The 27,271-nt window shown below is 50.3% G+C and overlaps 1 protein-coding gene across 1 annotated transcript in view; it reads right to left on the bottom strand.

The window, feature by feature from the left end:
• Positions 1-27,271, bottom strand: part of GSG1L (GSG1 like) — a 185,588-nt gene that overhangs the window by 39,232 nt on the left and 119,085 nt on the right.

Genomic DNA, 27,271 nt, shown 5'->3' with positions numbered 1-27,271 from the left:
AATAAATGAAAATGACAAATCACTCAAAGATAGATTGTTGAGATTCTCTGATTACATTCTAAAGATTCTGCTTAAAAAATTGGACCCTCAACAAAGTTTCTGAAAGCATGTTTGTCCTGTGAAGTGAGGTCCACCACCAGGAGCATCTGCTGTAAGACTCCTTGGCAGAAGCAATTGTTTCCAACTCATTCTGAATTTAAAAGGGACTTTCTGCCGAGTTAAGGCACCTCTGAAATTAGCAGCAATGAGGCTTTCTGCGTGGCTACTGCTGCTTCCTGGCAAGGACCCACACCAGGAAACTCACAGCTGTAAATCTCTCATCATGGGGTTTCTGGAATCTCCCACTCCTAACACCACAAATGGGATTCCCAGCCTGTGTGGTGAGGCAGGCATGGCTCCTCTCTGACCCAGGGGACGTTGGAAAGCATTGGGTGGCGGGGAAGTGGGGGATGCTGGCCGAAGGCTCAGAGCCAGGCTGGATGTGGTGGCACCAGAACCCAGAGCAAAAAAGAGCTGCCCTGACTCTCAGCCCTGCCCTCTACTGGTCAGACTGAGGAAGTCGACATCTGTTGCCAAGTTCAGAGGGGCTAGCCTGGGGCCAGAGTTAAGAAACAAGGTCAAGAGGGTCAGAAGGTGAGCCCAGAGTAAAGCAGGGGTGAAGCAAGGAGAAAGAGAGGGTCCAACTTCCAGCTCTGTCACTTACCAGCTGTGTGACTTTGGATAGATTACCTCACCTCTCTGTGCCTCAGTTTCCTCAACTATAATATAGGGATTATATATTAACTCTAATAGCACCTACCTCATAGATTGGTATGAGGATTAGGTGGTTTACACTGTAAAGTACTTAGAACAGTGCTTGACACACGATAAGCCCTACCTAAGTGTTTGCTGAATGAATGAATGAAAATGCCTAGGATTCACTACACAGGCCTGCTGGACTGCATGCTAGTCCAGGGACCAGGTCTGTTTTGCTCTCTACTGAATCCCTAGCACCAAGCCCAGGGCCTGGCACACAGTAAGTATTCCATCGTGTTTGCTGAATGAATAGATGATTCATTCAACTCAAAGCTGATTGCAAGGTGCTTGGGGAGCTACGCTGGCTGGGATAAAGGTCTAGGGTCTGGGATACAGGAATGAGCCAGGACAAGGCTAGATCTGAAAACTCTGGAGAGCAAACTGTCTACGTACAGACTCATCATTCATTTATTTATCATTCATTTCTTCAATCAGCCAATGAATATGCATCGATATTTTCCATATGCCACACATTTTTCATGGGGGCGTCAGGGGAACTGACACGGACAGACGGACAATGCCCTGTTCTCAGGGGGTTTGAGGTTCTAGTGGAGCGACCCAGACAATGAGCACATAGATGAACAAGAAAACGTCAGGCAGTGAAAAGTGCCGTGATGAAAACAGAACAGGGCAAAAACGCATGCAGCTCACTTCAGAGTGTCTGGTCAGGGAGGGCCTCGCTTAGGAGGTGACATTTAAGGAGGGGTTTGAACAGGGAGCTGGAGGTGGTCTCATGGACATCTAGGTCTATTCCAGACAGAGGGAGTGGCCACAGGGCAAAAGCTTGAAGGCTGCAGAGGCTGACCTGCGGGAGAAGGGAGAGAGGTCTCCAGCAGAGTGCGAAAGAGGAGGGGGCTTTGGAGACGATCAGGAAGGCGGGCAGGGGCCACAGTGAGGAGTTCTAGCCTAGCTGAGACACCAAGCAAGCAGTTGGTACTCAAGTTTGAGGCCCAGAGAACAGTCAGAGCTAGTGATTTAAATAATGTGTATTTATTAGCATACAAATGTGTGCCTGGAAGAGACCACCTGGGGAGAGATGTAGGGAGAGAAGAGAAGGGGCCTGGATGGAACCAAAGTTGACTGCTGGGCAGAGTAGGTGGAGCCAGCAGAAGAGGTTGAGGACAAGAGGCCCCGGCAGCAGGAGGAAACCGGAGTGCGGCATTGCCAAGGCCATGTGAAGGACGCACATCGAAGAGGAGGAGGCAGTTTGTTACGTCAGAGATGAAGACAGAGTAGTGACCACTGGGTTTGCCAACACGGGGGCCCTCGGGGACAGATGCTCCACTGGAATGGGCCAAGGAGATGGGGAGACAAACAGCCAAACAATTACAGAGAAGACACCAAAATTTGCTTGCATGGAGAAGCAGAAAAAATGGGGTGATAGCTGGAGAGGACCTGGGGTTCGGGGAGGGATCCAGGAGAGGGGAGACAGAGGATGGTGCTGTGCTTACCTAGAGTGCTAATGTAGACAGGGAGAGCCTGAGGGTGCAGAGAAGCCAGACAGCCATTGTAGAAGCATGAAAGAGAGAAGGTTCTGAAAGACAAAGGCGCTGGCTTTGGATGGGAGCTGGGACACCTGGCCCAAGGGAACGGGAAGGAGGGTGTGCGAGTGCAGATCCCAGCACTGGGGCTGCTCTGTCTCTCCCTCTCCACCAGGAGGCCAGGCCTCCCGCAGAGAGCGAGACAGCGGATGTGAGGAGGTTTGAGGAAGCAGGAGAAGGTGGGAAGTGGTCCTTTTGGAGCATGGGAAAGCTCAGACAAACCGCGGCAGTGTGTGTGACCGGCGGAGCCATGCCACCTGCCTGTGAGGCCTGTGTTCAGAAATTTAAAGGGAGACCAGGCAGCGTGGCTGTGGGATTCAGGTAGAGGAAGAGGAGTCAGCCTGGCAACGCAGAGTGGTGCCTCCCAGGTCTGGAGGACACACAGGAGTGCCAGGCCATGATGCCCCCCACCCCGGGTAAGGATACATAGATGCCCAACTGAGGTCGAGAACGCCTCTTGAATCTAGCCTGCCTCTCTTTTGCAGGGTTTCGATGTATTGTGCTAGTGGCATGCTCCATTTAATTGAGATATGACGGAGGTAGTTGACGAATTAATTTATAATTGAATTTATCATTAAAGATGCTGTCCAAGTTATTACTCAGAACACTCAGGGAGCATTCGTGTCTAAACAAATATCCTTGTGAATGTGGGCACTGATCTGGATTTGCCAACATCCCATGAATGTCATGTCAGGGAGTAAGACAGAGGGGCTGGTGGGGACCTCAAGGAAGCTGAAATCAGATGAGATGGGGCAGGATGGCAGCAAAGGGAAACCCCTGTTAGGACAGCCTGACTTTTGGTTAATCAGTCATTGAGCATCTATTGAGCACCAGGCCATGTTCTAGCTGGGGAAATATGATTGGGAATGAATGAGCTGGCTTCCAGTGCTCTCAGGGATGAGAGAGACAAAAACCTGGGACCACAATGTGGCAGGGCAGCCAACAGGGAAGGCCAGGCACCTGCAGGAACCCTAGCTGGACTCCTAGGGCAAGTTTGGGTGGGGAGGTCAGGAAAGGTATCTGGAGGGGGTAACATTCAAGCTGAGAGTTGAAGGACCTGAGGGAGCAGGAGGGTGGACCAGGCAGCGGAGGCAGCTCCAGGAGAGCCCACAGGCAAGGTGGTTTGTGCAGCCATAATGGGCCGTAGGTAGGGCACGTGGGTGGAGGGAGTGGCTGCTGCTGGAGGGGTAAACAAGACACTGCAGGAAAGTTTCCTGGGGAGTTTGGGCTTTATCTCGAGGGCAATGGGCAGGAATTGCATAATTGTAAGTTAGGGGGCAAGGACCAGTCATGCCTTTTTTAAAGACCTCTCTTGCTGCCGGGTGGAGAACAGACTGGCAAGAGGTTGGGAGGCAGGGAGGCCAGGGAGGCACAGCTGCAGCAGGAGAGGACACACAGCAAGGCCAAGGGCACAGAGGTTAAGAGGTGGGCGGGCAGGTGGCTGGAGGGAGCCACGTCTGGCACAGCTGAGATAGATGGGTTCCCAGCAAAGCCCTGGGCACTGGAGAGCCCTGACTCAGGAATGGGGACGGGACTGGGAGAAGCTGGTGGGACTGACCCAGTTAACATCAGCACGGAACATCCTCCAACAGAAAGAAAACTCCGAAGTCAAGGCTGGCATTTCATGACACCAAGCAGCTGGGGGCAGAGGGAAAGAGAAATCCCTTATCCAGGTATATCTAAAACATACAGAGGTTTGTCCCTGCAGAGACCAAAGGCTGACTCTCTCGTGCCCTTTGGCCTGGGGAGGACTCCGCACAGCCAGGTTCACCTGCACTTAAACCCATCCCCAAGAAGCTGAGCGGGTGCTATGTTTAACGCTTGCCCAGATCTATTTTTAAAGAACAGGCTATTTTTAGACACTCTCCCAAGAACCAGCCGCCTCTCTTGGTAGCATATTTCAGGGTTTTGAAAGTTCCTCCTTACACATAACCTAAATCTTTCCAGAGCAATTTAAGCTAATTTCTTGCTCTGCCTTCTGAGAACAAGATGGGGGTGAGCCGGTTGGCATCCTTCTGAGCGGAACCTTTCCGGGGCTTGGCAATGACCAAGTCATGCCTCAACTCTGTCTTCTTGGCACTAGATCATTCCAGTCGCTCCGCCCTTTCTTCAAAGGTCTCCTTTCAGTCCACTTGAGTCATTAGCACCATTCCTGTTTGGATTCTGACCATTTCTTGATTTGCCTCTTAAAGTGAAGTGGCTCAAGTCGGATGTGGCATTTAATGAGGGACCTTCCCATGTCAAGGTTTATGGAACCCCCACCAGCCTTGTCCACCAGGCTGCCTCCATCTCGCCCTGAGCCAATGAATGGGCTCAGAACCACCCCCACCCCGCCCACCGTGGGGGTCTAGAATGAGTCCGGAGGCCTCACCCCCAGTTCTCGGTGAGACTTTGGGTGGCCCAGGGCAATCTGGTGGCAGATGATGGGTTTTTTTCAATTTTAGTGCCAATGTCCCCACGCCCTGCTTCATTTGGGCAACTAGATGTAAGACCTCAATGGCCCCAGCTGTCGCAGAGGACTGACAAAGCAAGAATCAAACTCCTGGCTTTGGGGATTTCAAAAGCCTCCGTGCAGGTGTTTGATGAAAAGGTTTGGAAGAATGTATGATCAAGCAGAGCCAGTTTACTCCCCCCTCCACCTGGAGGCCAGGTAGAGTTGCCCCCCTGGGGGAAGTGGAAGGAAGGGGAAGAGGAGCAGAGGACAGTGGGTCGCAGGAAACAACGGATGAAACTACACAGAATGAGCAGGGCAGCCCCAGAGAGCCTCCATCCTTCACCCCATCCCTAGGAACACTTGGGAGTGAAGTTGGCTGCCACAAAGGGTCCTGTCCCAATCTGAGTGGACATGGGACAACATCCTGGGAGTCAGGCCACGTGCTCACAGACCGGGCCAGTACATCCCGTTCAGAAGGAAGCTGTCCACCTGGATCCCGGCCCTTGACTCCCATATGACTTTTCCCGTGGACAACCCCCATCGTGATGGCCTTGGATGCTGCAAAGCCCCCCAGGATGGAGAGTGGACCCTCTCACCTAGAAGATGATGGTGGGAGGAAGAAGAAAAAGTCCCCTGGACCATGCTTGGGTTGGACTGAGTGAAGCATGCTGGGAATCTCACACAGATATCCAGGGCAGAGGCAGGGGGCGCATGCTCAAGTCATGGTCCTCCCCCTTTCTCCCGTGTCCTCCTCCCACATCTCCACCCCAGAAATTCACACGCCACGGCACGTGGTCTTGACATTCGCCTGAGCTTTGGACTTGGGCTGCTTCTGTGGGGAAGGGCTCTGACCCTGGGCATGACGTTCCCAGCAGCTCCCAGCCAGCCCCACGCACAGTCTCCAGGCCCTTCTGCTAAACGGAGATCCCTGAGCGCTTAGAGCAGGGTCCGGAGCGGTGGGAGCAGGGATCAGACTACACGGCAGAGGAGACAGCCAGGGTGGACGGCCCTCTCAAGCCTTAATTGTGGCTCCCCTCTCCACGCGCCCTACTAGATACAGTGGCTGAGAGTGAGAGGGACTTATCATCTGTTGCCTAAGCCGGGACACTTTTGAGATGAACAGGGGCGCAATTAAAAATTACCCTGGGACAAGAGGAATACCGGCTCTGGACAATGACGGCAGAAGAAATGAATGAGGGAATGAGCCCCACTCTCTCCAGGGGCCCCTTCCATCTGTGGATGGCCCCTCACCTTTACCGAGGGTATTCCCCTCCACCAGGAACTTTTACACCGTCTTTTTGGTGGGCCCAGCAGTCCTCTTCGTGTGCGTCCATTTCACAGGTTAGAACTAAAGTGGGCTGAGGAGAGGTTATGTGCCCAACAGACAGTGGGGAATCTGAAAGCAGAATCCACAACTCTTTTTTCTGCCCAAACTTCTTTCATTCATTTATTCCGCACACACCACCACCTGCTACGAGCCAGCACTGGGCTGGGGGCTGGAGAAAGAGATGAATGAGGCAGATACGGCCCCTGCCTGCTCCAGGCTCTAGTTGGGAGACAGACACAAGCAGAAAACAACCTTCGAGGGTTGGAGGCTTAGGAGGTGGGGGGGCAGGGGCCATAGGAGCTGACGTCTGGAGTCCTCTGCTCTGGGGGTCAGGGAAGGCGTCTGCAGGGCGGGTGTTCCAGCTGAGCTTGAAGGATGAAGCGCAGTTAACCAGGTCAGAGCTGCCGGAGTATGGGGCACACCTCTCCGGGGTGCTCAAGCTTATTTTAGACCAGGAGCTCTAAACCTCAGCGCTACTGGCATCTGGGGCCAGATAACCCTTTACTGTGGGGGTGACCTGCCCTGTGCGCGGCAGGATGTCTACCCATTAGATGCCAGGAGCATTCACCTCCCCCTTCCCCTAGTGGTGACCACCCACAATGTCTCCAGACATTACCAGCTGCCCCCAGGGGAGGGGGAGGGGGAAAAACTGCCCCAGGGTGAGAGCGCTGTTTTAGATGGACACATAAACATCTTTACAATGGCAATGTTTTTCTTTTTACAGATTTACAATTCCCTTCTATTTATTGCAAGTGGTACTGGCTTTTTATTTCCAGTTGTGATCTGAAGCTTCCTTTCAGAATACCTTTAAGTTTCAAAACATGTGACTGATTTAGAGAAAAAGAATGCAAAGTCAATGAGGGCACGTGGATGTGGAGGGAGAAGGCACAGGCCTGAGGGGTGTGAAATGCGGAGTCAGGTGAGAGTGGGGCGGGCAGCACCCCAGGGAGCTGAAGGCTGGGCGCGTGTGTGTGTGTGTGTGTGTGTGTGTGTGTGTGTGTGCACGCATGTGTGCGTACATGCATGTGTGTGTGTGTGTGTGAGAGATGCCTGGGAATCCCTCAGGTAGATGCCATCTTGGAGAGCGCATCTCTTCCCTTGGAGCTCAAGGCCAGCTTTCCTCTTGCCTGACAACAGATTGTCTCTCTTGGGTTGGGCACCAGAGGAAGGAATTGGTTAAACTTTCGGGGCCCAAGTGACATGAAAGATAAGAATCTTTAAACCCTCAAAGCAGGCTCTTTGAGGCAAGATGCTAGCGTTGTTAAAGGCATTGGGGGCCCTGAAATCAGTGGAGGTGGGGGACAGCACGCTGGACAATCCCGTCTCACTGTCCTTCTAGGGCAGGCCCCCTCCCTTCAACTTTTTTCTCTTTCTACCTCTGCCTCTGTCTCCTTCTTTCTCTCTGTTTCCTTCTATCGCTGCCTCTGCCTCTCATTCTGTGTCTGGTTCTCTCTCTCTCACTTTCTCATTGTCCCAGGAATATCAAGTTACATGTGCCCAAGCAGGAAGCAGCCCCCCTTCACCTCCCGTTTGGTCCATGAGGGATCTCGGCCTGCACAGAGAAACGCAGGATGGGTCTGGGGCCGAAGTTTCAGGCCGCCACCTCACCCCCTGCCAGCTGGCTCCTGCCTCAGCACACAGTGAGCAGAGTGAGCGGAGTCCTTCATAAACAGCCTTGAGAACATTCCTCCCAGGGCTACCCTTCCATCCCTCTGTCCTCCCATTAGCTGGAATGCAAATCCGACCTTCTGGCCAGTTACATCTTAAGTGCTCTGAGCTTCCACACTTTCCTGCAGCGACGCTGTGATACCATCCAAATAGCTTCATTGTCCAGGAAGCTGCCTGCGCACTGGGAAGATGAGGCAAGTCGCCTTGCTGCAAAACCTCGGGAGAACAAAACCTCTGCACAGCCCTTCCCTTCCCTGGGGACTTTACAGTCTGTAAAGTACTCAACTGTCCTGTATCTCATGTAATCCTTACCTCATCAAGAAAGCAAAGTTTTGGTGACACCCTATTTAACAAAGGAGAAAGTGAAGCTCAGAGAGGTAAAGCAATCCACCCAGGGTCACACAGCATAAAAGGAGTGTGTTTTGAGTTCAGGTCTAGATGTTTGATCCTTCCATCACAGTCCCTTCCATCCATTCAATTCAGTCAACAAGTATTTATTAAGCACTTACTGTGTACCAGGCACTCTTTGTGGTTCAGGAAATAAAGGAGCATGTAAAAGAAGCAAGGTCCCTGCCCTCACGGAGCTGATGTTCTTATGAAGGAAGACAGAAAATAAACACAGAAGCATATTTGAAATTCAGAGTTTAGCAGATGCTGTGAAGGAAAAGAGGGGACAGGAAGAAAAGAGTCTGGCCAAGGATGTTAGGGCGGGTATCTTTAGGAAGGTGACCTTTAAGCTGAGATCTGAAAATTTTGAAGATTTGGGGAAGTTAGGCCCAGGTGGTGAGAAGGACAAGCACAGAGGCCTTGAGGGGGGAAGGAAGCTGGCTGCTCTCGGTTCAGGAGCTGAGAGGGCGGGAGCCTCATCTCGTGGGACTGTGTGCTGCGAGGAGGCACTGCAGGATCTGAAGGAGGTGGGGGCCGGGGCACTGTCAGCCCCTTCTCCTCCATGAGTGAAGCTGGCTCTGGGAGCCTCTCTGCAGGCCCCTCTCCTGACCTGGCCCAGGGGCACTCACAGAGAGGCCTGGACGCCAATGGACAGCAGGTCCCACCTGGCCCCGCTCTGTCCTGGGACAGGAACCAAGATGGAAGCCTTCAAGACTGGGACCCAGCCACGCACGTCCAGGGTGATGGGAGGACAAGGCAGGAGTGAGGCAGCGCAGCGAGCTCAGAGCTGGGTGTCACCCGCCACCAGTGCTAAGAGCGCCCTCAGACTGCCTGGGCAGACGGGCGCCCATGGAGGACGGCGAGGCAGGTGTGTCACGTGCGTCACCTCCAGGCTGACATCACAGCCTTTATTCCTGTCGGCCCTGGCGTCCCTGCCTCAGACCCTCAGCATTTCTCCTCTGTGCCTTCCTTGGGCGGGAGTGGGTCTTCCAGCCTCTCTTCTGAGGGAGACCTGGGACTCAGGCAGGTCCTCCCACTAGGGGTCCCTGGTGCTCAGAGCGGAGATTAAGGCTGGGAGGCCCTCAGACTGCGAGGGGCCAAGGCTCCGCTGTGTCCGTGAGCTGCAGAGGAGCAGAGGCAAGTGAGGGGTGGCTCTAGGCAGCACCCCCACCCCCAGGGGGGCCCTGCCTGCCCCAGCAAGGCTCAGCTGTGCAGCCACAGAGACTCCCAGCCGCAGGCTTGGCTACCCTGCTCCGGACCTGGGCTTCCCAGAGGTGGGGTCTGCGTGTGTCTCCCTTCCCCAGGCCTCGTCCAGGAGTGGCCCTGTACGTTGCGCTCCCCCCTCAAGCTGATAGAGGCCTTCTTCAACCAAAATGCTAAGTTCCATCCCAACGGTTGACTGTCCTTCAGGGCTCCTGGGGATACATCTTCCCCGTCACCCCACCCCTGCATCCCAGACTAAACCATCTCTCCCACCTCCCTTTGCCAGTTGGGCCTCGTTCCCCAACCTGCAGACCACTGAGATGCTGTCATGGGAGACAGGACAGTGTGAACTCTGGAGTCCACACTGGGTCCAAATTTGCTTCCACTCAGTCCAGGATCTGCCTGGGTCCAAATCCTGCCTCCAACACTTACTGGCTGTGTGACCTAGGCAATTCTGTTAAATGCTCTGTAACTCGGTTTCCCCATCTAATTATGAGAATGAGCCGTGGGTACATGTAGTCATGTTCTACAAGTGTTGGGGCCATGCCAGTCACTGTCTATGCTCCCCCTCGAAGAGCCAGGTTTTCCAGATAAAATGACACCATCACAGCGTCCCATGCAACCTGAACCTTAGAGGAGAGGAATGACTAACATGATGACAAAAAAAACAGAAATCTGGCCGGGTGAGGTGGGGTACTGAGAGCCACCAGGGGAAGCCTCAGGCTACAGGGGATGGAGCACCAGGAGACCTGAGATCAGGAGAGTCAGGGCAAGTGTGGGGCACAGGGGTGGCTCTGGGTGATGACCCAGATCTTGCCTGCTCGTCACTGGTTGACTCTTATGTGGCTCCATCCCAATGGGTCTCAGAGCCTCAGGCTTCTTCAGGACTTGTGTTTCTCACGTGAGCAGTGTGTGACTTGGCTCTATCCAAAGAGAGGGGAATGAGGGGCCAGCAGTCCCTCATTCCAGCCCCCCAGACTCCCTGGCACACCTGCCCAGACACTGCTGACCTTCAAGTTTCAAACACTGGTCAGACACCTGCCTGTCATCTCTAGACAGCCAGCAATGTCCATCTGGCCATCCAGCAACAAAGTGACCACTGGCTTGAAATCAAGCACACAAGGATTAGAATCTTAATTCTGCAAATTCCCAGCTGTGTGTCCACGGGCAAGTTACTTAACATCTCTGAGGCTCACCTGGGAAGAAGAGTTAATATCTAATCACATCTACTCATACAACCAGTATTCCTTGAGCAGCTATTTGTATGCCAGATATTGTCTTAAGTCTTGGGGACACCGTGAATAGCAAGACAGTGTCCCTGTCCTCATGGAGCTGACATCCAAGTTGGGGAGACAGACACTAAATAAGTGATTTCAAGGAAGAAACAGAGTGAGGAGACACAGTAACTGGGGAAAGCTGCTTCAGATTGGATCATCAGGGGAGGCCTCTCTGGGAAGGGACTTTAAGCTGAAACCTGAGCCTGTAAGAGTCCCAGGCAGAGGGAACAGCAATTGCCAAGGTCTTGGAGTGGGGAGAAGGGGTCGGTGTGGCTGCAGCCTGGGAGCCAGGGGGCAGCCAAGGGTGCAGGGAGGTGGAGAAGGACCAGCTCAGGGAGGGGCATGGGATTTTATTCAGAACACAGCAGGAAGCCATCGGAAGGCTTTAAGCAGGGGAGGTGACACTTCCCCCATTGCCAGTCGCATTATACAGAAAAGCACAGGGCACAGGGTAAGTACTTGATAAGCGCTGGCTGACTCTTAGGTGGGCTCCAGCCCAGTGGGTCTCAGACCCCCCAGGCCTTGCCAGGCCTTGTGATCTCATGCGGTCAGTGGGTGGCTCAGCTTTATCCAGAGAGGGAGCGTGGGGGCCAGGGAGGAGAGCAGCAGCCTCTGCTTCCCAGCCTGATGCTCTCTGAGCTCTGCCCTTGGGCACATCCCGCCAGCCGGCCCCCTTCCTAGAGACAAATGATGGACAAGTACAAACTCAACTCATTGTCTCAAAATAGCCATCTGGGAAAAGCCAACTCCTGTGAAAAGCACGCAGAAGACCCCATTTGGGAGAAGTGCTCTCCAGGCGTGGGGAATTTCCATCAAGGGAAGTGTCCTCCAAGGGGCTCTTAGACTCCCCGGCCACCTGCAGCAACACAACGGCTGTCTGCGGGGAGGGGGCTGGATGGAGGAAAGATGGGAGCCCAGGCGACAGCACAATGTGAAACAGCCAGGATGGGATGCCAGGCCCAGGCAGGGACCAGGGGAGTCGAGGGCGTGGAGGACCCTCCAAGGAGGCAAGCAGAAGGGTCAGCTGTCAAAACTGAGAATGCACCTTCCTTTTGACCCAGGAATTCCACCTCTAGGAATTTACCCTCAGAGGTATTTGCACATGTGGGCAAAGATAAATGGACAAGGATGTTCACTGCAGTAGAAGACTGAAAACACCCTAAAAGTCCACCAACAGGAGGCTAAGGATTGAAAGAATGGCAACAGAAATCTGTGTCTCCATCCCTGACCTCAGCTCCTGCCCACCTTCCCCTCTCTCACTCCTCTCTGGCCACTGTGGTCCAATCCTGTCCTAAAGCAAGAGAGCGCCTGGCACATCAGTGACAAGATGGAAACTCCTGGGAGCAGAAGGTGGGGATGGCTCCTGCCTAAATCAGTCACGGGCAGTGCAGACTGGCGGGCCCCACCCCACAAGCTATCCCAGGTGTCCCTCAGAGTCTCCTTCCCTCCAGTTATTGGAGAACTCCCATCTCTCCACTAAGCCCCTACCTGCCCTGTGTAGGAGACTCCAGAGTGCAGCCTTTTCCCCTACAACAGGGCTTTGGCCCTGCCTCGTTCCCTACCCAACCCCCTCCCCCAGGGCTGGATGCTATGCCTATGCAGCCCCAGCTGGCTGGAGCCCTGGCCACCAGGTCCAGGGTAAGACAATATGCTCCTCCAGAGGCTCTCCTGCTGCCCTGCCCACCAACTTAATTTCCACCAAGGCCACACCCCCCAGAGTCCAGCCTTTCACTGAGCCAATGCCGGGCCCCTCCTTGAGTTTCCCCAGAGACCAGGCCCTTTAGCACCTGGCATCTTTTGCTACACTCACTCCACTAAGACGGTTAAAACCACTAAAACCAAGCAGCTTCAGGACCGTGGGTTTTACTTCCAATTTTTATTAAACTTATTAAAATTCTTGCCTCCTCCTTTTCCCCCCAAAGCCCAATTTCTGCCTGGCTATGTGCCTGGGGCCAAGCTCATTTGTATGAAAGGCCCAATGGCCTGCATATTCTCCCAATCCTCGCTCCCAAAAGCAGGCAAAGGATGTGGCAGAATTTCAATCACCACGACCAGCCTCAGCGAGGCCAAGGACAGACGCAGCCTGTCCCCTGAGCCCCACCTCCCGAAGACACACTGGCTGCCCCCCAGCTGACAGGTCCTGGTTCTCTTCTAGAATCTTCAGACCTCTCTGACGGCCCCTGACTTGCTTCTAACACTCCGATTCATTCATTCAAGTAACATTTATTAAGCATCCTCTATATGCAAAGCATTGGATCAGCTACTGGGGATACAGCTGTGAATATGGCGTGGCCACTCCCCCGAGGCTAATGAGGAGGATCACATAAATAGTGAAGTCAAATCAATTATTACAAATACAAAAATAGAAATATACACAGTCACGATCAAAAACAGGCAGCCCATGGGCTGAATCCAACCTGCAGATGTTGGCTAGAGTTGTAAAGAACGATGAATTTTGGAAGGCAACATTTAAAAATCTGGAGGATTTCCATTAAAATATGGGAGTTTTGGCTTCTCTTATAAAACAATCAGAAAATCTGGCAACACATTTTGAGTCCACATTTCCCCTGGATGACCCTCAGCTGGAGCTGATCGGAGCTGTGCCCTGGTGTCCACTGTCTCTGTCCGTGGCCTTTGCCACTCTTGCAATATCCCCGGCCACTCATTCATCTGCCTTTCCTTCCAGGCCTCTGAAGGCATTTACCTTTTCAATCCCTGGAAGGGACCTGAGGGAGAGAAGAGGTCAGTTCTCCCCGGGCTGCAGGAAAGGCCTGGAAGGGGAGGTGAGCTTCAAGCTGCGCTGGGAAAGGTCAGCATGTGTTTCTGGAGAGGGGGTGGGGGAGGTGGGGAAGAAGGAGAAAGGCAATCTGGGCAGGTGCACAGCCCAGGCAAAGGCAGGGAACAGAGGAACAGCCAGTTCTGGGCCTTCCCGTCCCACTGAGTTTGGCATTGGCTGCTCTGATGGGGCTTCCAACTCAGGACTGTCCCAACTCTGCTTCTGATCTTCTGGGACCTTCCACAGACAGGTGAGAACAAGGCTACAAGTGACGCAGACCACAAGGTGTAGGGGACATAAAAACTGGAGAGGTTTCCAACTAAATCATCTCGAAGCCACCTTATAACTCCTACTTGGATTTTTTTTCAAAACTTCTTATTCTGTGATAATTATAGACCCACAGGAGGTTGCAAAGGATGTACAAGAAGGTCTCATGCATCGTTGACCCAGTTAACACTTACCCAACTTGCACGGTCCTAGGATACACTATCAAAGCCAAAAAACTGACCTTGGCACAATCAATGGTTGACTCAGATTTCACCACTTCTGCGTGCACACATGAGTGTGTGTGTATGTGTGAGTGTAGCTCTGTGCAATTTTGTGACATGTGTAGCCTTGCATAAGCACCACCACAATCAAGATACTCAACTGCACCATCACTAGACCCCATCATGTTGCCTCTTTCTGGACACACCTATCTTCCTGCCATCCCTAAGCCCTGGCAGCCACTAATCTATTCTCCGTATCTGTAATTATGTTATTACATGAATGTTACATAAATGAAATCATGAAATCCTTTTGAGATTGGCATAATTTCCTTAAGGGCCATCCAAGCTGCTGTGTGTATCCACAGTGGTTCCTTTTTTTTTTTTTTTTTTTCGCTGAGTGGTGTTCCATGGGAGAGATGTACAGCAATTTGTTTATTTACTCACTCACTGAAGGACAGTTGGTTAGTTTCCAGTTTGGGGCTATTACAAATAAAGCTGCTATGAACACTCAAGTACAAGTTCCTATGTGAAAATAAGTCTTCCTTTCTCTGGGATCAATGCCCAAGAGTGCAGTCGCTGAGTCCCATGGTAAGTCTTACAGTAAATCCGCTTTTACCTTTGAAAATTACTGCCTATTTTCCAGAGGGGCTGGACCATTTTACATTCCCACCAATAATATATGGGTGATTAATCTTCTTCATAACTGGACTTTTATTTAAAAATAAAAAAACTAGGGGTCTCACTGGGGGCCCAACTTCATGCAGTCTCAACCTTTCTGGGTGACCCCAGGATTCTGACACCCCCTACCCCATCACTGTCAGACTGTCTCCTCCCTCTACCACCCCAGGCCATAAGCGCATGGAAAGGTGGGGGCCAAGATCTGCTCTGGGCCCAGCAGAGGCATAGCACCTAGGAGATGCTCTGTGAAGGAACTTAAATTGCACAGAACAACTGAGCAAGTCAACCCACAGCTAGTTAGAAAGGAGGGTAGATGCCAGCCCCCAAGGTCCCAGGGCCATAGCTTAACTCCTCTCGAGGGAGGCTCTACGTGAAAGTGTCCAACCTGAAAGGTCACTGTCATCCTTGATCATGCAGAAAAAAATAATAACTCTGTTGAAAGCACAGACACACATAATGTACAGAAACAGATGTATGGTATAATCTGTGGAGTTAAGAGTTCATGAAGGGAGGGGCAATTAGGAAAAGAAAGTCTAAAACACCGAACAAGAATGAAAATAAGGTTGAGAAACACTTTCTGGCAGCACATCTTGGCCTTCTGCCTGTGAAGCGGGGGAGGCTGCCCTACTGGCAGGGCAGACTTTCCAAAAAGGCACTCTAACCATCTCACTCTGCTGACTAGAACCATCACTGGCTCCCCACTGCCTCTGGGGGAGAGTCTGAAGTGCCCAGCATGCCACCTCTCCAGCCTCGTCCTGACCCACAGCCCCCATGCCCACAGCTCAGGGTGCAGCTGCAGGAAACTACAGATTCACATGTCTCCCTGCCTTTGCACCTGCTGTTCCTTCTGCCAGAAATGCCCTTCCCTCATTCTTTACCTGAGCTTTGTTCAAAGGACAGTCAACTCGTCACCTCTGTGAAGGCTCCTTCACCTCCCCAGGAGCTCCAGGGGTTTGCAATACTGGTTTCATGCTTCTGTGGCACCTTTAATACCTCAGACTGTCACTAAGGTATGCTCTGGTTGGCTTCTCCAGGCTGGACTCTGAGTTCCCTGAAGACAGGGGCTGCTTCTTACCCACCTGCAGCACCTAACGGGCATCTCAAGTTAGCCTGCCCCACATCTGAACTCCTGATCCCCCCAAACATTCTACGTACCCAGTCTGCCCCACCTGAGTGAAGAAAAAGCCATCCTTCCAGTGGCTCAGGTCACAAATCCCAGGATTTACTGTGACTCCTCTCTCTTTCCATCCCTCCGTCTCCATCTCCATCTCCCCTACCTCTGATCCATCAGTGCATACTGTTGGTTCTATTTTGCAACATATGCAGAAGCTAACCACCTCTCACGCCTCCACTGTTGCCACCCTAATCTGAGCACCCGCATCGTTCACCAGGACTGTCACAGTAGCCTCCTCACTGGTCTCTCTGCTTCTGCCCTTGTCAACAAAGCAGCCACCATGATCCCTCAAAGAACAGACAAAATCATGCTTCTCTGATCAGAACTCTCCAATGGCTCTCCATCTCCTGGGGTCAAAGCCAAAGTCCTCACCAATGATAAAGTGGCCTAGGAGGCCTCCACAGTTTAACTCCCTACTCCTCCTGGTCCCTCCTGACCTTCTACCACTCTCCACCATCTTCATCCCGCCCCAGACACATGGCTTCCATTCCTCAGGAAACACCGGACACAGAGCTACCCCAGGGCCTTTGCCCTTACTGCTCCCTCACTCTGGAATGCTCCTCCCCAAATATTCCCACAAGTCCCTCATTTCCTCCAAGTCTCTACAGAAATGCACCTCCCTGAGAGGTCTTTCCTGACCACCCTGTCTACAAGAGCCCCACCTCCCAGACAACCGCTCTGGTTCTCACTTTCAGTACAGTATTCAGTAAATTACATGAGATAGTCAATACCTTATTATGAAAGAGGCTTTGTGTTAGATAGTTTTGCCCAACTGCAGGCAAATGTAAGTGTTCTGAGCCCATTTAAGGCAGGTCAGGCTAAGCTACGATGTTCAGTAGGTGTATTAAATGTATTTTCAACTTATGATACTTCCCACTTAAAATGATGGGTTTATCAGGACGTAATCCCCTCCTAAGTTGAGGAAGATCTGTATTGTGAAATGATTACCACAGTAAGTTTAGTTAAAATCCATTGCCTCACAGAGCTAGGATTTTCTTCTTGAGATGAGAATTTTTATGATCTACTCTCTTAGCAACTTCCAAATATATGATACCGTGGCATTAATTTTAGTCACCGTGCTGTACATTACAACCCCAGGACTTACTCACCTTATAACCAAAAGTTTGTTCTTTTGACCATCTTCACCCATCTCACCCACCCCAACACCCTCACCTCTGGCAACTATCAATCTGTTCTCTGTATCCACTGAGTTCTATTTTTTTCTATTTCACATATAAGTGAGATCGTACAGTATTTGTCTTTTTCTGTCTGACTTATTTCACTTAGCATAATGCTCTCAAGGTCCATCCCTATTGTCACAAATGACAGAATTTCCTTCTTTTTTATGGCTGAATAATATTCCATTGTGTGTATAGACCACATTTTCTTTACCCATTCACCCATCGATGGACACTTGGGTTGTTTCCGTGTCTTGGTTACTGTAGATAATGCTGCAGTGAACATGGAAGTGCAGGTATCTCTTCAAGACAGTGATTTTGTTTCCTTCAGATCTATACCCAGAAGTGAAATGACTGCATCATACGTGGTTCTATTTTAAACTTTTTTAGAAACTGCTCTATTTAAAGTCGTATTGGAAGATGACCATGCCCATCATTTACCAATTGTCTCGGGTTGCTTTCAACAGCAGAGTTGAGTAACTGTGACAGAGACCCAGTGGCTTGCAAAGCTCAGCATGTTTACTCTCTAGTCCTTTTATAGAAAAAGTTTGTTGGCTCCTGTCCTAGAACAATGCCTTATATGCAGGAGCACTGTAAATGTTGGTGGAATGAATGAATGATCCAGTAAGAACAATTGCTATTCTCAGATTTAATGTTATAATTCACTAAGAACACACAAACACATGAACACAACTGTATGCCAGACTTTATTGAACAGTATAGGGTTCCCAAGATTCTAGGAGTTGGAGAGGGGGTTAACCACAGGATTAACTTGTATAACGAGTCTGGCACACAGCAGGGGCTCAGTAAATGTTAGTATCTTTGCTACTGTTTTCCCTCTGCGTCTTCCTCTCTCCCCCTCCCTCCTTCTCTGCCTCTGTCTCTTTCTCCCTTTGTGTGTCCCCACCTCCATTCTAGTGGGTCTGTTCATCTCCCTCTACCACCCCCAGTCTCCTACTCCATCTCTTTCTTTATCAGGGACCTTTCACTCTCCTCTCTTCCCTGCCCTCTCCCTCCCAGCCCTGGACAGACTGAGATATGATAAGGTCCTGTCTCAACCCTCACACACCCAGAATGCACCCCTCTGTTCTTCCCTGACCTCCAGGGATTACTCCCCATTTCCCCACACAGTCACAACTGGGGCACCTCGACACCCCCCCACCCCTGCCCTCCAGTTTGCAGATCATCAGGTCCTCCCAGTCCTGCTTCTCTCAGATCCATCCACAGCCCTCTCTGTTCCCACTGCCACCATCTCCCTGTGGCCAGAAACCCAGATAGCCTCCTGGCCAGAGTCCTGGATCTGTGCCGACCCCTCCTTCTACCCTAAGAACCATCTTTCTAGAACTTGCTGGTAACCTTACTAATTCTTTGCTTAAAGCCTCAGAGATCCTCAACTGCACACCCACCCCGAGCGAAGTCCACATATCCTAGCCTGGCATCCACATCTGGTCACAATCAGACTGAACTTTCCTCTCTTACTTCCCCACCTCGGCCCAGCGCACCTGTGTCAAGCCACTCCAAGGAGTCACCTTCCCTGAAACTTTCCTGCTTAAAACCCCGAATACCTGGCTTCCTCCATTATCTTGCGGAGAAAACTCAAGCCTGCATTATCCGCCTCTGCATCTCATTGCCACTCTCCCGTGCTCCCCAGTCTCTGCCCACAGCCTCCCCCTCACAGATCCTCCTTTGCCTTTGCTGGCCCCTTACCTGGAGCACTCTCTCTTTCTTTCTCTCTGTCTCACTCCTCCACCCCCACTGCCTCCTCACCCAGCTAAGTCCACTCATCTTTTGGGGCTCTGGGGGAAGGATCCTGAGCCCCCAGCAGGCGTGATCCCCAGCCTTGGGACTTTCCCTTCATAACACACTCCCAACTACTCACTAATTCACTGCCTCCCTCACTAGACCCAAGCCCCCAAGGGCAGTGAGCTTGTCTGATTGTTTTCCTGGTCCCCAGTACAGAGGAAAGGCTTAAGGACTATTTGTGGAAGGAAGGAGAAATGAATGAAGAATGGATGCTGTGTGTCCCTCGAGCCTCTGCCTCTGTCAGCCTGCTTCCCTCCCTGCCCCAACTGGGCTTTCACACCTCTCCACCCATCCTTTAAGGCGGAATTCAATGCAGTGTCTTTCTCTAAGTTTCTGTCAGCCCCAGGGTGGAATTAACACTTACACCCAGGGGAGAGTCTGGCCGTCAGAGCCCTGTCCCCCAGCTCCAAACACTCTCAGTGCTGCCTGGCCTCCCTCCCTGCTGCCCACCTGGCAACAACCCCCGAGGAAAACAAAGCCCAGATGAAAGTCAGCAACGTGGAGTCAAAAAAAAAATATTTTAAAAAAAAGTCCCGTGGTTCCAACAAGCCGAGAGGCGCAGAGTGGAAATAGACCAAGCACTGGTCTAGGGGAAAAAGAGCAATTCAAAGAAGGAGGGACAGCTGGAAAAAGCTGGTGTCGGGGTGGGTGATTTCTGCCTTAGGAAAGAGAAGGTAAGGATGTGGACTCTCTTAAGAAGAAACTCAGGATGTATTCACAGAATAAACACGCAAGAGCAAAGCCCCCCAAACTGGTGAGCAGGTAGCTTATCATCCAAACAAGGATGCTTCTGGGGGTGACAGAGGCCCCGTTAGTAATGACGCTGGGACTGTCCCGGGCAAGCCAGGACACACAGTCACCTACCCGTAAGTGTAGCGTCCCTGCACCAGATCCCACCAATGTCACCGTTCCCACCCAAACTCTTTAACAGGCAAGAGTGCGTGTGCATTCGCCCCACTGGCTCTTCGTGTGGTTTGGATGATTTCATTTCACTGCTCAAGCCCCTCATGATACAGACCCAGGGACTCAGAGAATATAAGTATCTTGCCAGAACACACAGTTTCAGTGTGGCCCAACTGAGGTGTGACCCAGTCTGTCTGATTCCAGAGTCCACGCCTGTCCTCTTGGGGCAAGTTGCAAACCCAAAAGCTCAAACACCAACAGCCCCACTGGGAGGGGTCCAGCCCCAGCATGTCATGTTGCCTCTGCAATGCACTCATACATTCAAGGAGAATTTTCTGAGGGCCAGGCCCTGGGGATACAGAAGCAGAGAAAACAGCCAGAGCTCTCAGGGAGCCAACTGTCCAGGCGGTGGTTCTCAACCAACCATGATTTTGCCTCCAAGGGACATTTGGAAACACCAAGGCTTGGGAGGGGGTGCTACTGGCATCTGGTGGGTAGAGGCCAGGGATGCTGCTCAGCATCCTACAGTGCCCTGGTCAGCCCCTCTCCCCACAACAATGAAGAAGGATCCTGCATGGGAGGGAGATAGCTCAGTGGTAGAGTGCGTGCTTAGCATGCATGAGGTCCTGGGTTCAATCCAAGTATCTCCATTAAAAAAAAAAAAAAAAAAAAAGAACCACCCAACAATCTAGCAAAGAATGTGCCAAGATTGAGAAAACCTGGTCTAGAGGAGAGGTGGGTAGCAAACAAGTAAACAAATTAGTCTAGAAGTTCTTTTATGCATACAATAAATATTTACTGAGTGCCCACCGTGTTTTAGACACTGCTCGGAAGACAGTACATGCCATTAAGAAAAACAAGCAGGAGGGGATGGAAAGGACTGGGGGAAAGGAAAGACCTCCTAAGGAGATGACCTGAGTGGAGAGCTGGCTCAAGAAAGAAGCAAGCCAGGAGCATGCGCGGAAGGCAGACCCGCAGAAGAAGCCATGGGCTGGGGCCGGTGCCAGCGTGGAGAGGGTGAGGACCAGCAAGGAGGGGCCGAGTTGCAGGAGATGAAGTTCGAGAGGAAGGCAAGGGCCAGATTTTATAGTCTTGGGAAGGAGTTTAAAATTTATTCTACAAAAGTCACATTTGACAAATACCAACTAGAAATGACAAAAACAGACTTCGTTAAGAAATTCTTAAAATGGTCAAATGAGGCTAAGTGAGAAAAAAAGCCTTCTATATTTAAATCTCTAAAGGAGCTGGAACTTTATCACACGGAGAGCTGCACACTTGATGAGTATCAACGTGAGGTCAATCGTCAAGTATGCAAAATGATCATTAGGCAAACGGGCGTGGCGGAATAAGATTTTTAGATGGGAATTCATGGGTTTTCTTCCCCCTGTATTTTCTCCTTTTTCCTTTCGCTTCACTTAGTAGGTAAGAGCCTCTGGACTTCTTCACTCCCAGAGGTTTTTCAGGAAAGAGAAGTAAAACCCATCGGAAAACTCCTTCCCTCAGGGCTATCATCTTCAGAAGCCTTAATTTACCAAGGAGGTTAGGACAGGAGCCCCTGAGCGGGGGAGTGAGCAGTCTTCTGCTCCTCAGGACACACACACACACACAAAAAAAAAAAAAAAAAAAAAAAAAAAAGTCGGATTGTTCTTGCCTGAGGCAGGAGAGGATGCTGAGGGTCTGCAGTGATGTTTTGTTGGCTGGCCTGATGGTTTAAAACATTTTGAATCAAAAAGTTAAACTGAGGGTTACCAGGGGACCCAACTATTCCTCTCCTAGGAAAACCTATGGCCACACAAACACTTGTTCATAGCAGGATTATTCATACTAACCAAAGCGTGGAAACATCACACATGTCCATTGACTGATAAATGGAATAACAAGATGTGGTTTATCTGTGCTGTGGAATATTATTCAGCAATAAAAATGAATGGAGTTCTGATACATCCTACAACACGGATGAACCCTGAAAACACCACGCTAAGTGAAAGAAGCAAGTCATAAAAGACCATGTATTGTCTGATCCCGTTTATACAAAATGTCTAGGGGGAGGGTATAGCTCAAATGGTAGAGTGCGTGCTTAGCATGCATGAGGTCCTGGGTTCAATCCCCAGTACCTTCTCCAAAAATAAATAAATAAATAAACCTAATTACCTCCCCCTAAAAAATAAATTTAAAAAAAATTTTAAATCTCTAGAATAGGCAAATCTATGGAGATAGAAAGGAGATCAGTGGTTGCCTGGGGCTGGGGTGGGGGTTGATGGAAAATAAAGACTGCCAGTGGGTACGGGGTTTCTTTTTGGGGAGATGAAAAGATTTTAAAATTAGATTATGTGATGGTTACTAAAAAACACTAAACTCTACATTTTACATCTACATGACCTTTATGATATGTAAATTATATCTCAATAAAGCTGTTTGAAAAACATTTTGAATTAAAAATCAGGAGGTTTTTTTCCATTAAAAAACGGTATTTTGGCTTTCCTTGAATGTCATGCATCTTCCCCCATGGCAACCATGAGGTGTTGAAGGGGCATACATTCCCAAGCTTGCCACCATCCCCACATTCACTGTTGTTACCTCTGGACGGTTGCACTCATTTATGTCCCCTCCACGGTCCTGGTGGGCATTGCACTTGAGTCCTCTGGTTGCGAGTGAGGAGACCACAGGCACTGGGGTCACCAGCCTCCTTCTCCCATCTCCCATCTGGTCCTAGCAGCAAAGAGCCCTGGGGGCCAGAAGGGACCCTGTGGACAGGGAACTACAGGATCAACAGCAACCAAAGCACTGAACTGCCACATACTAACTCTGTGCCTTCACTGCACCGAGAGTAAGCGCCAAGGAAAAGCCAAGGAATTAAGTGAAAGGTGGATGAGGAAGAGTTCAAGACCACAGGCAACCTCGCTTGGGGACAGCTGCTGGGACTGAACACAAAGCTTGGATCTAAGCTTGCTGGCAGCCCGTGGAAGGCAAAGCTGATGGGTTCACCATCTCACAGTCGCTCACAGAAGGCAGCCTCAGACCCGGGCGTGAGGCCAATGGCTCTGCAAACACATCTTCCTTCAACTCACAGGCTTCATGGCTCCCGAGGCTGGAGGTGGGCCCAGGGGAGCAGGGAGCACTTGGTATTTGAGGATTTGGGAAGCCCCTCTGCAGTGCAGTGGGATTGGCATGCTTTGTTCCTTCGGCACCAACAGGCCTCCTGGTCCCCAAACCTCAGTCCAAAATGCACCCGTGGTGCCCACCTTGCAGGCCTGCTCTTCAACTCAGACCTCACTCTGAAAACAGCTCCTGAAATTTTTTTAAGTATTTGTAATGATTAAGCCTTTAATGCTTCTCCATCAATATTTTCCGGAGTCATTCTCCATTCACAAGGTTAGAACTCCTTCAAAGAAAGACATACAAGATTTTACCTTTAATTCCTGGCTAAGAGGCCACTAGCCCTGCAGTTTTTGGTCACAAAAGCAGCACAACACTCTCATCCCCATCAGACCCCATTCAACTGCTTCCAAGCTTAGGCTATTCTGCATTTTTAAAAAAGAAATAAAAACAAAAATTTTCAAATCACATATTACACATATATGTAACAAAATAACGTATAAAACATGGTTAAAGGTTACAAAATGAATTATAAGATTAATAGAGACGCACTGTGCAGTTAAATATATATTTTATTATGAAACCAAATATGCCAAGATTCCATGAAAGATAAGGTTCTAAGTTTCCCAGATCCAAAGTGCTACCTCATCCTTGGTCATTTTTTGTTTTATCACAAAATTTTCTTTTCTCACTACTTAACAAAATAGACTTGCTCACTATTGCTCTGATTATTTCCTGGAAATGGACATGTTTCTCTTCAAGCCAGCGCAATTTTTACTGAAAGCCCGCAGTTAGCCCGACCATGCAAGAATTCTCCAAATGACTTTTCTTTTCTTCCTGAGTACATCAGCCTCATTTTTCGGAGGAATTGGGGAAGAACAGATATCCTCCAGCCTGGCCTCACATCCCCTGGGGTTGTGAGACTGGGGCCCAGGGAGCCCATCTTCCCCAGTACCTCTCTACTGAAGTCACAGGACTGGGTGGGTGGGGGGACCCTGACAGCTGGTGCTGCCCCCTGGGCTGGAATTAGCCTTGCTCAGTCCTGAGAGACAGAGAACAGCAGTGGCCCAGTGCAGGGCCACGTTATGACTTTCATGGGCCCATTCCTCCATAAAAGAAATATTAAAAATTACATTTTATGATGGCAATAGCATAAAAAAATCTAATCCAATCTAGACTTGTTCTTATGTCTTCATTATCATTCTACTTTTTTTTCCTCTGATTTTCAAAGCAGTCAAAATTAAAGCACTTTGTAGGTCCCCTAGAAGCACTATGAGCTCCAGGCTCTGGACCAGCGGACCAACCATCACAGCCCCCGCCTCCAGCCCTTGGACACCAACCTGCTCTATAAAACCACCTTCCTGCCAGGATTGGGAACACAGCTCTGCTGGCCTGGCCCTGCCACCCCTTCTCTCTTCACTGGAGAGTCCAAATCCCTTTGCCCTAGCCTCACTGTGACAGGGCTGGTCCCTGGGGTCACGATCTGCTCTTAGGTTATTCACGGACAGCGAGGAGTAACAGTAGTAGTAACAATGACAACCTGAAGTTCTGGGGGCCAAGCCCTGCTCAAAGCACTTTATGTGGTAGGCTCTGGGTTCAACAACTTACAAGTTATGTGAATGCAGACAACTCGGTTTTCCCATCTGTGGAATGGACACAGTGTTAGTCCCTTCCCGCCAGGACATTGAGGAATAAAGCTATTAACCCAGGCTCAGCCCAGAGCTGGTGCAACATGGCATCTCCGTCAGTGTGGGCTACTATGATTCATACTAATTAACTGGTTATAATTAATTATGATAATTGGTTCCATCAGGGGCTGCCCCACCTCTGCTTTCTCCTCTACCCTAGAAGTGCTGACTTTGGGCCGAGGACCCCTCAGGTGTGAGCTGGTCTGGCAGCATCAGAGCCCAACCCTCTCCCCACGTGGACTCAGTCAATGCACTCTCCCTGACCCTGCCGTTTTTTCCCCTCCTGCAGAGCAAGCCAGAAGCCCACCCACCTCCTCCAAACCTCTCACCCCCAGCCCTGTTCTCAAGGGGCTCCAGAAAGACCAGCTTCCTGGCTCCTCTAGGCCAGGCATCTCTCCCTTGGTCTCATGTTTCTCCCAGGTTTATCTTCTCCCAGGCATGAATACAGATTGCTTTCTCTCCATCATTTGCTACTTCGGTTTTATTACATCATCTGGCTGCTACATCCTTCTCAGTTACTGTTTCCTGGGGACTTAAAAGTCTTCTCCCTCCCCACCCGCCCAGTTCCTCCTGAGGTGAGATCCTGAGAAAAGAGCAGAGGGCTCTGAAGCCAGCAGGAGCCAGGTTTCATCCCAACCCCAAAACCAGCTGTGTGACCTTGGGCAAGTCATTTAACCTCCCTGAGCCCTGCATTGTTTATCTGCCTGAAATTACAGAGATGATCTTATTTTCTTTAGCAGTGGGACTCCCTGCTAGAAGGAAACTGGGGGGTTTTGAGAGGCGAAAACTTTAATGAGCCCTTTGAGGTGGGGGAAGAGCCTCCTACCCACTTCCCCATGACAGGCCTGCTTGAAGAACCGGAGATGGCTGCCTTGGGCTGACCACCAGCTTTTGTCTTATGACTGGAGTAGGCAAGTTGAGGGGGAGGGCTGGATGGCTGGGGATAACGGAGGGGACTCTTCCATGCTTAACAGAGAGAAAGAAGGGATGAAACCACGGACAGGGACAGGAGCCCTGATGCCCCGCAGCACATCACACCCAACCTAACTAACCCATCATCTTCCCCACCTGCTTTTTCCCACCTTCCCCATATTGGTGGTAACCCTGCTCATCCCGTCCCGGCCAAGGCAAACACCAGCCCAGATCAGGGGGTCTGGCCATCTGGACCTATGGGCCCCTCATTTTATGCAAATGTTTTCAATTGCATAAAATAAAATAATAGGACTACAGAGGAAACCAGTTATACTGAAATACAGTTAGCAAAATATTCAAACAAATGTGTTATATAATAATAAATGTGCTTCTTTAATAACATATTAGGTAACAAAATTCACCAGAGGCTCTAAGAAGCATGCACTCATTTTGAAGGAGTGCATTTTAAGATATCTACACAAAAACTGTTGTGTGAGATGAAAAATGTGGATTCCTGTTGGTGCCACATCACAGGTGCCGCCAGTACTGTGATTTGTTGCCTCCATTCATATTTGAAGGACATGATAAATATCAGTTACAAGTCAGAGAAATAAAGATATAACTTCTTCCCCATCCAGGTTCCTGGACTGCCTGAATTCTGTGGATACCACACGAGGAACCCCTGACCTAAAGTCTCGGTTGTTTGATAGTCACCCATTCCCACCCACCTCTCCCAGTCAGTCCACAAGCCCTGCTGACCTCTCCTCCTTGCTGGAGGGCACATGTACCTGCATCGCCCCATCCCACTGCCACTGCACTGAGGTTGGCACCTCACCCCTTCTCACTTCCGGGCCAGCCTTCTTACCTCATCCTTGCTCCACTCCATCCGAGCTGCACCCTGAACCTTCATCCCCCAGTGCAAACCTGACCATATCCTCCTTTGCTCTGAATTCTTCTATGGCTCCCTATTGTCCACATGATAAAATCTAAAGACCACTGCAGAGCACCAAGAACCTCACCCGGCTCTCCAGCCTCATCTCTCAACACTCCTACTCTCCTGACTTTCTATGTTCATTCCCACCATTCTGAACTATGTGAAGTTTTCAGAGTATGCTGCCTCATTACGCTTTTGCCGATGCTGTTCCCACCACCTGGAATGTCTTCCCCAATTTGTCCAGCAAGTAAACTCTCAGTCTTTTTCCCAAGTCTCAGCTCAAATGGTGCCTTCCCCATGCTCCACCTCCACCCATCCACACCCCCTGAGCAAACGCAGGTGCCCTTCTGCAGGACCCACAAAACCCACTTCATGGAGGTTAACCCACCAGGTTACATTCGTTTGATGATTCTGTGTCTCCACAAGATTGCAAACTTCAGGAGGGCAAGGACTGAGTCCTTTCTCCTTGACTCCCTCAAACCTAGTCCAGTGCCTTCAGTGCCCAGCAGGTCTTGAGTGAGTGTTGGTTGAGTAAATGAATAAAAGATGAAAAAAAGAACCATGAATGAAAACTGATTTCAAGTAATACACACACTGAATCAAAAAAAAAAAAGAAGAAGAAGAAGAAAAAGAAGAAACAGTCTCTCTATCTGAAATAGCTGAAAACGGGGTAAGCGGGGGCCAAAATCAACAGCGCTGTGAGCATCACTCTATGTTTCTTTTCTTCCCTTTACTATTCTGGTTAGATTTCCCACATCCTGGATGACAATGTGCATGTTTTGATCTACCAGGCGTGCTATAATTTCTTGAATTCTTCTCTGTGTTCTCTGAGAGATCCTTCTGTTACATATACATACCTCAATTAGGGGGCGATTATTTCCCTTACCAAAGGGCTCATCGTTTCGGTTTCATTAAATAGAGTTCTTCCAATGCGTGAAGAATAGGATTAGATTTATAGAAATTCAATTTACATTTGGCTTTTTAGGAACAGATGTCGAACAGAGCCAAG

Source organism: Camelus ferus, chromosome 18 (genome assembly GCF_009834535.1).
Source record: "Camelus ferus isolate YT-003-E chromosome 18, BCGSAC_Cfer_1.0, whole genome shotgun sequence".
In the NCBI taxonomy this organism is placed as follows: Eukaryota; Metazoa; Chordata; class Mammalia; order Artiodactyla; family Camelidae; genus Camelus; species Camelus ferus.
The sequence above is the reverse complement of the archived record's forward strand: the minus strand, read 5'-3'. Positions and strand labels throughout refer to the sequence as shown.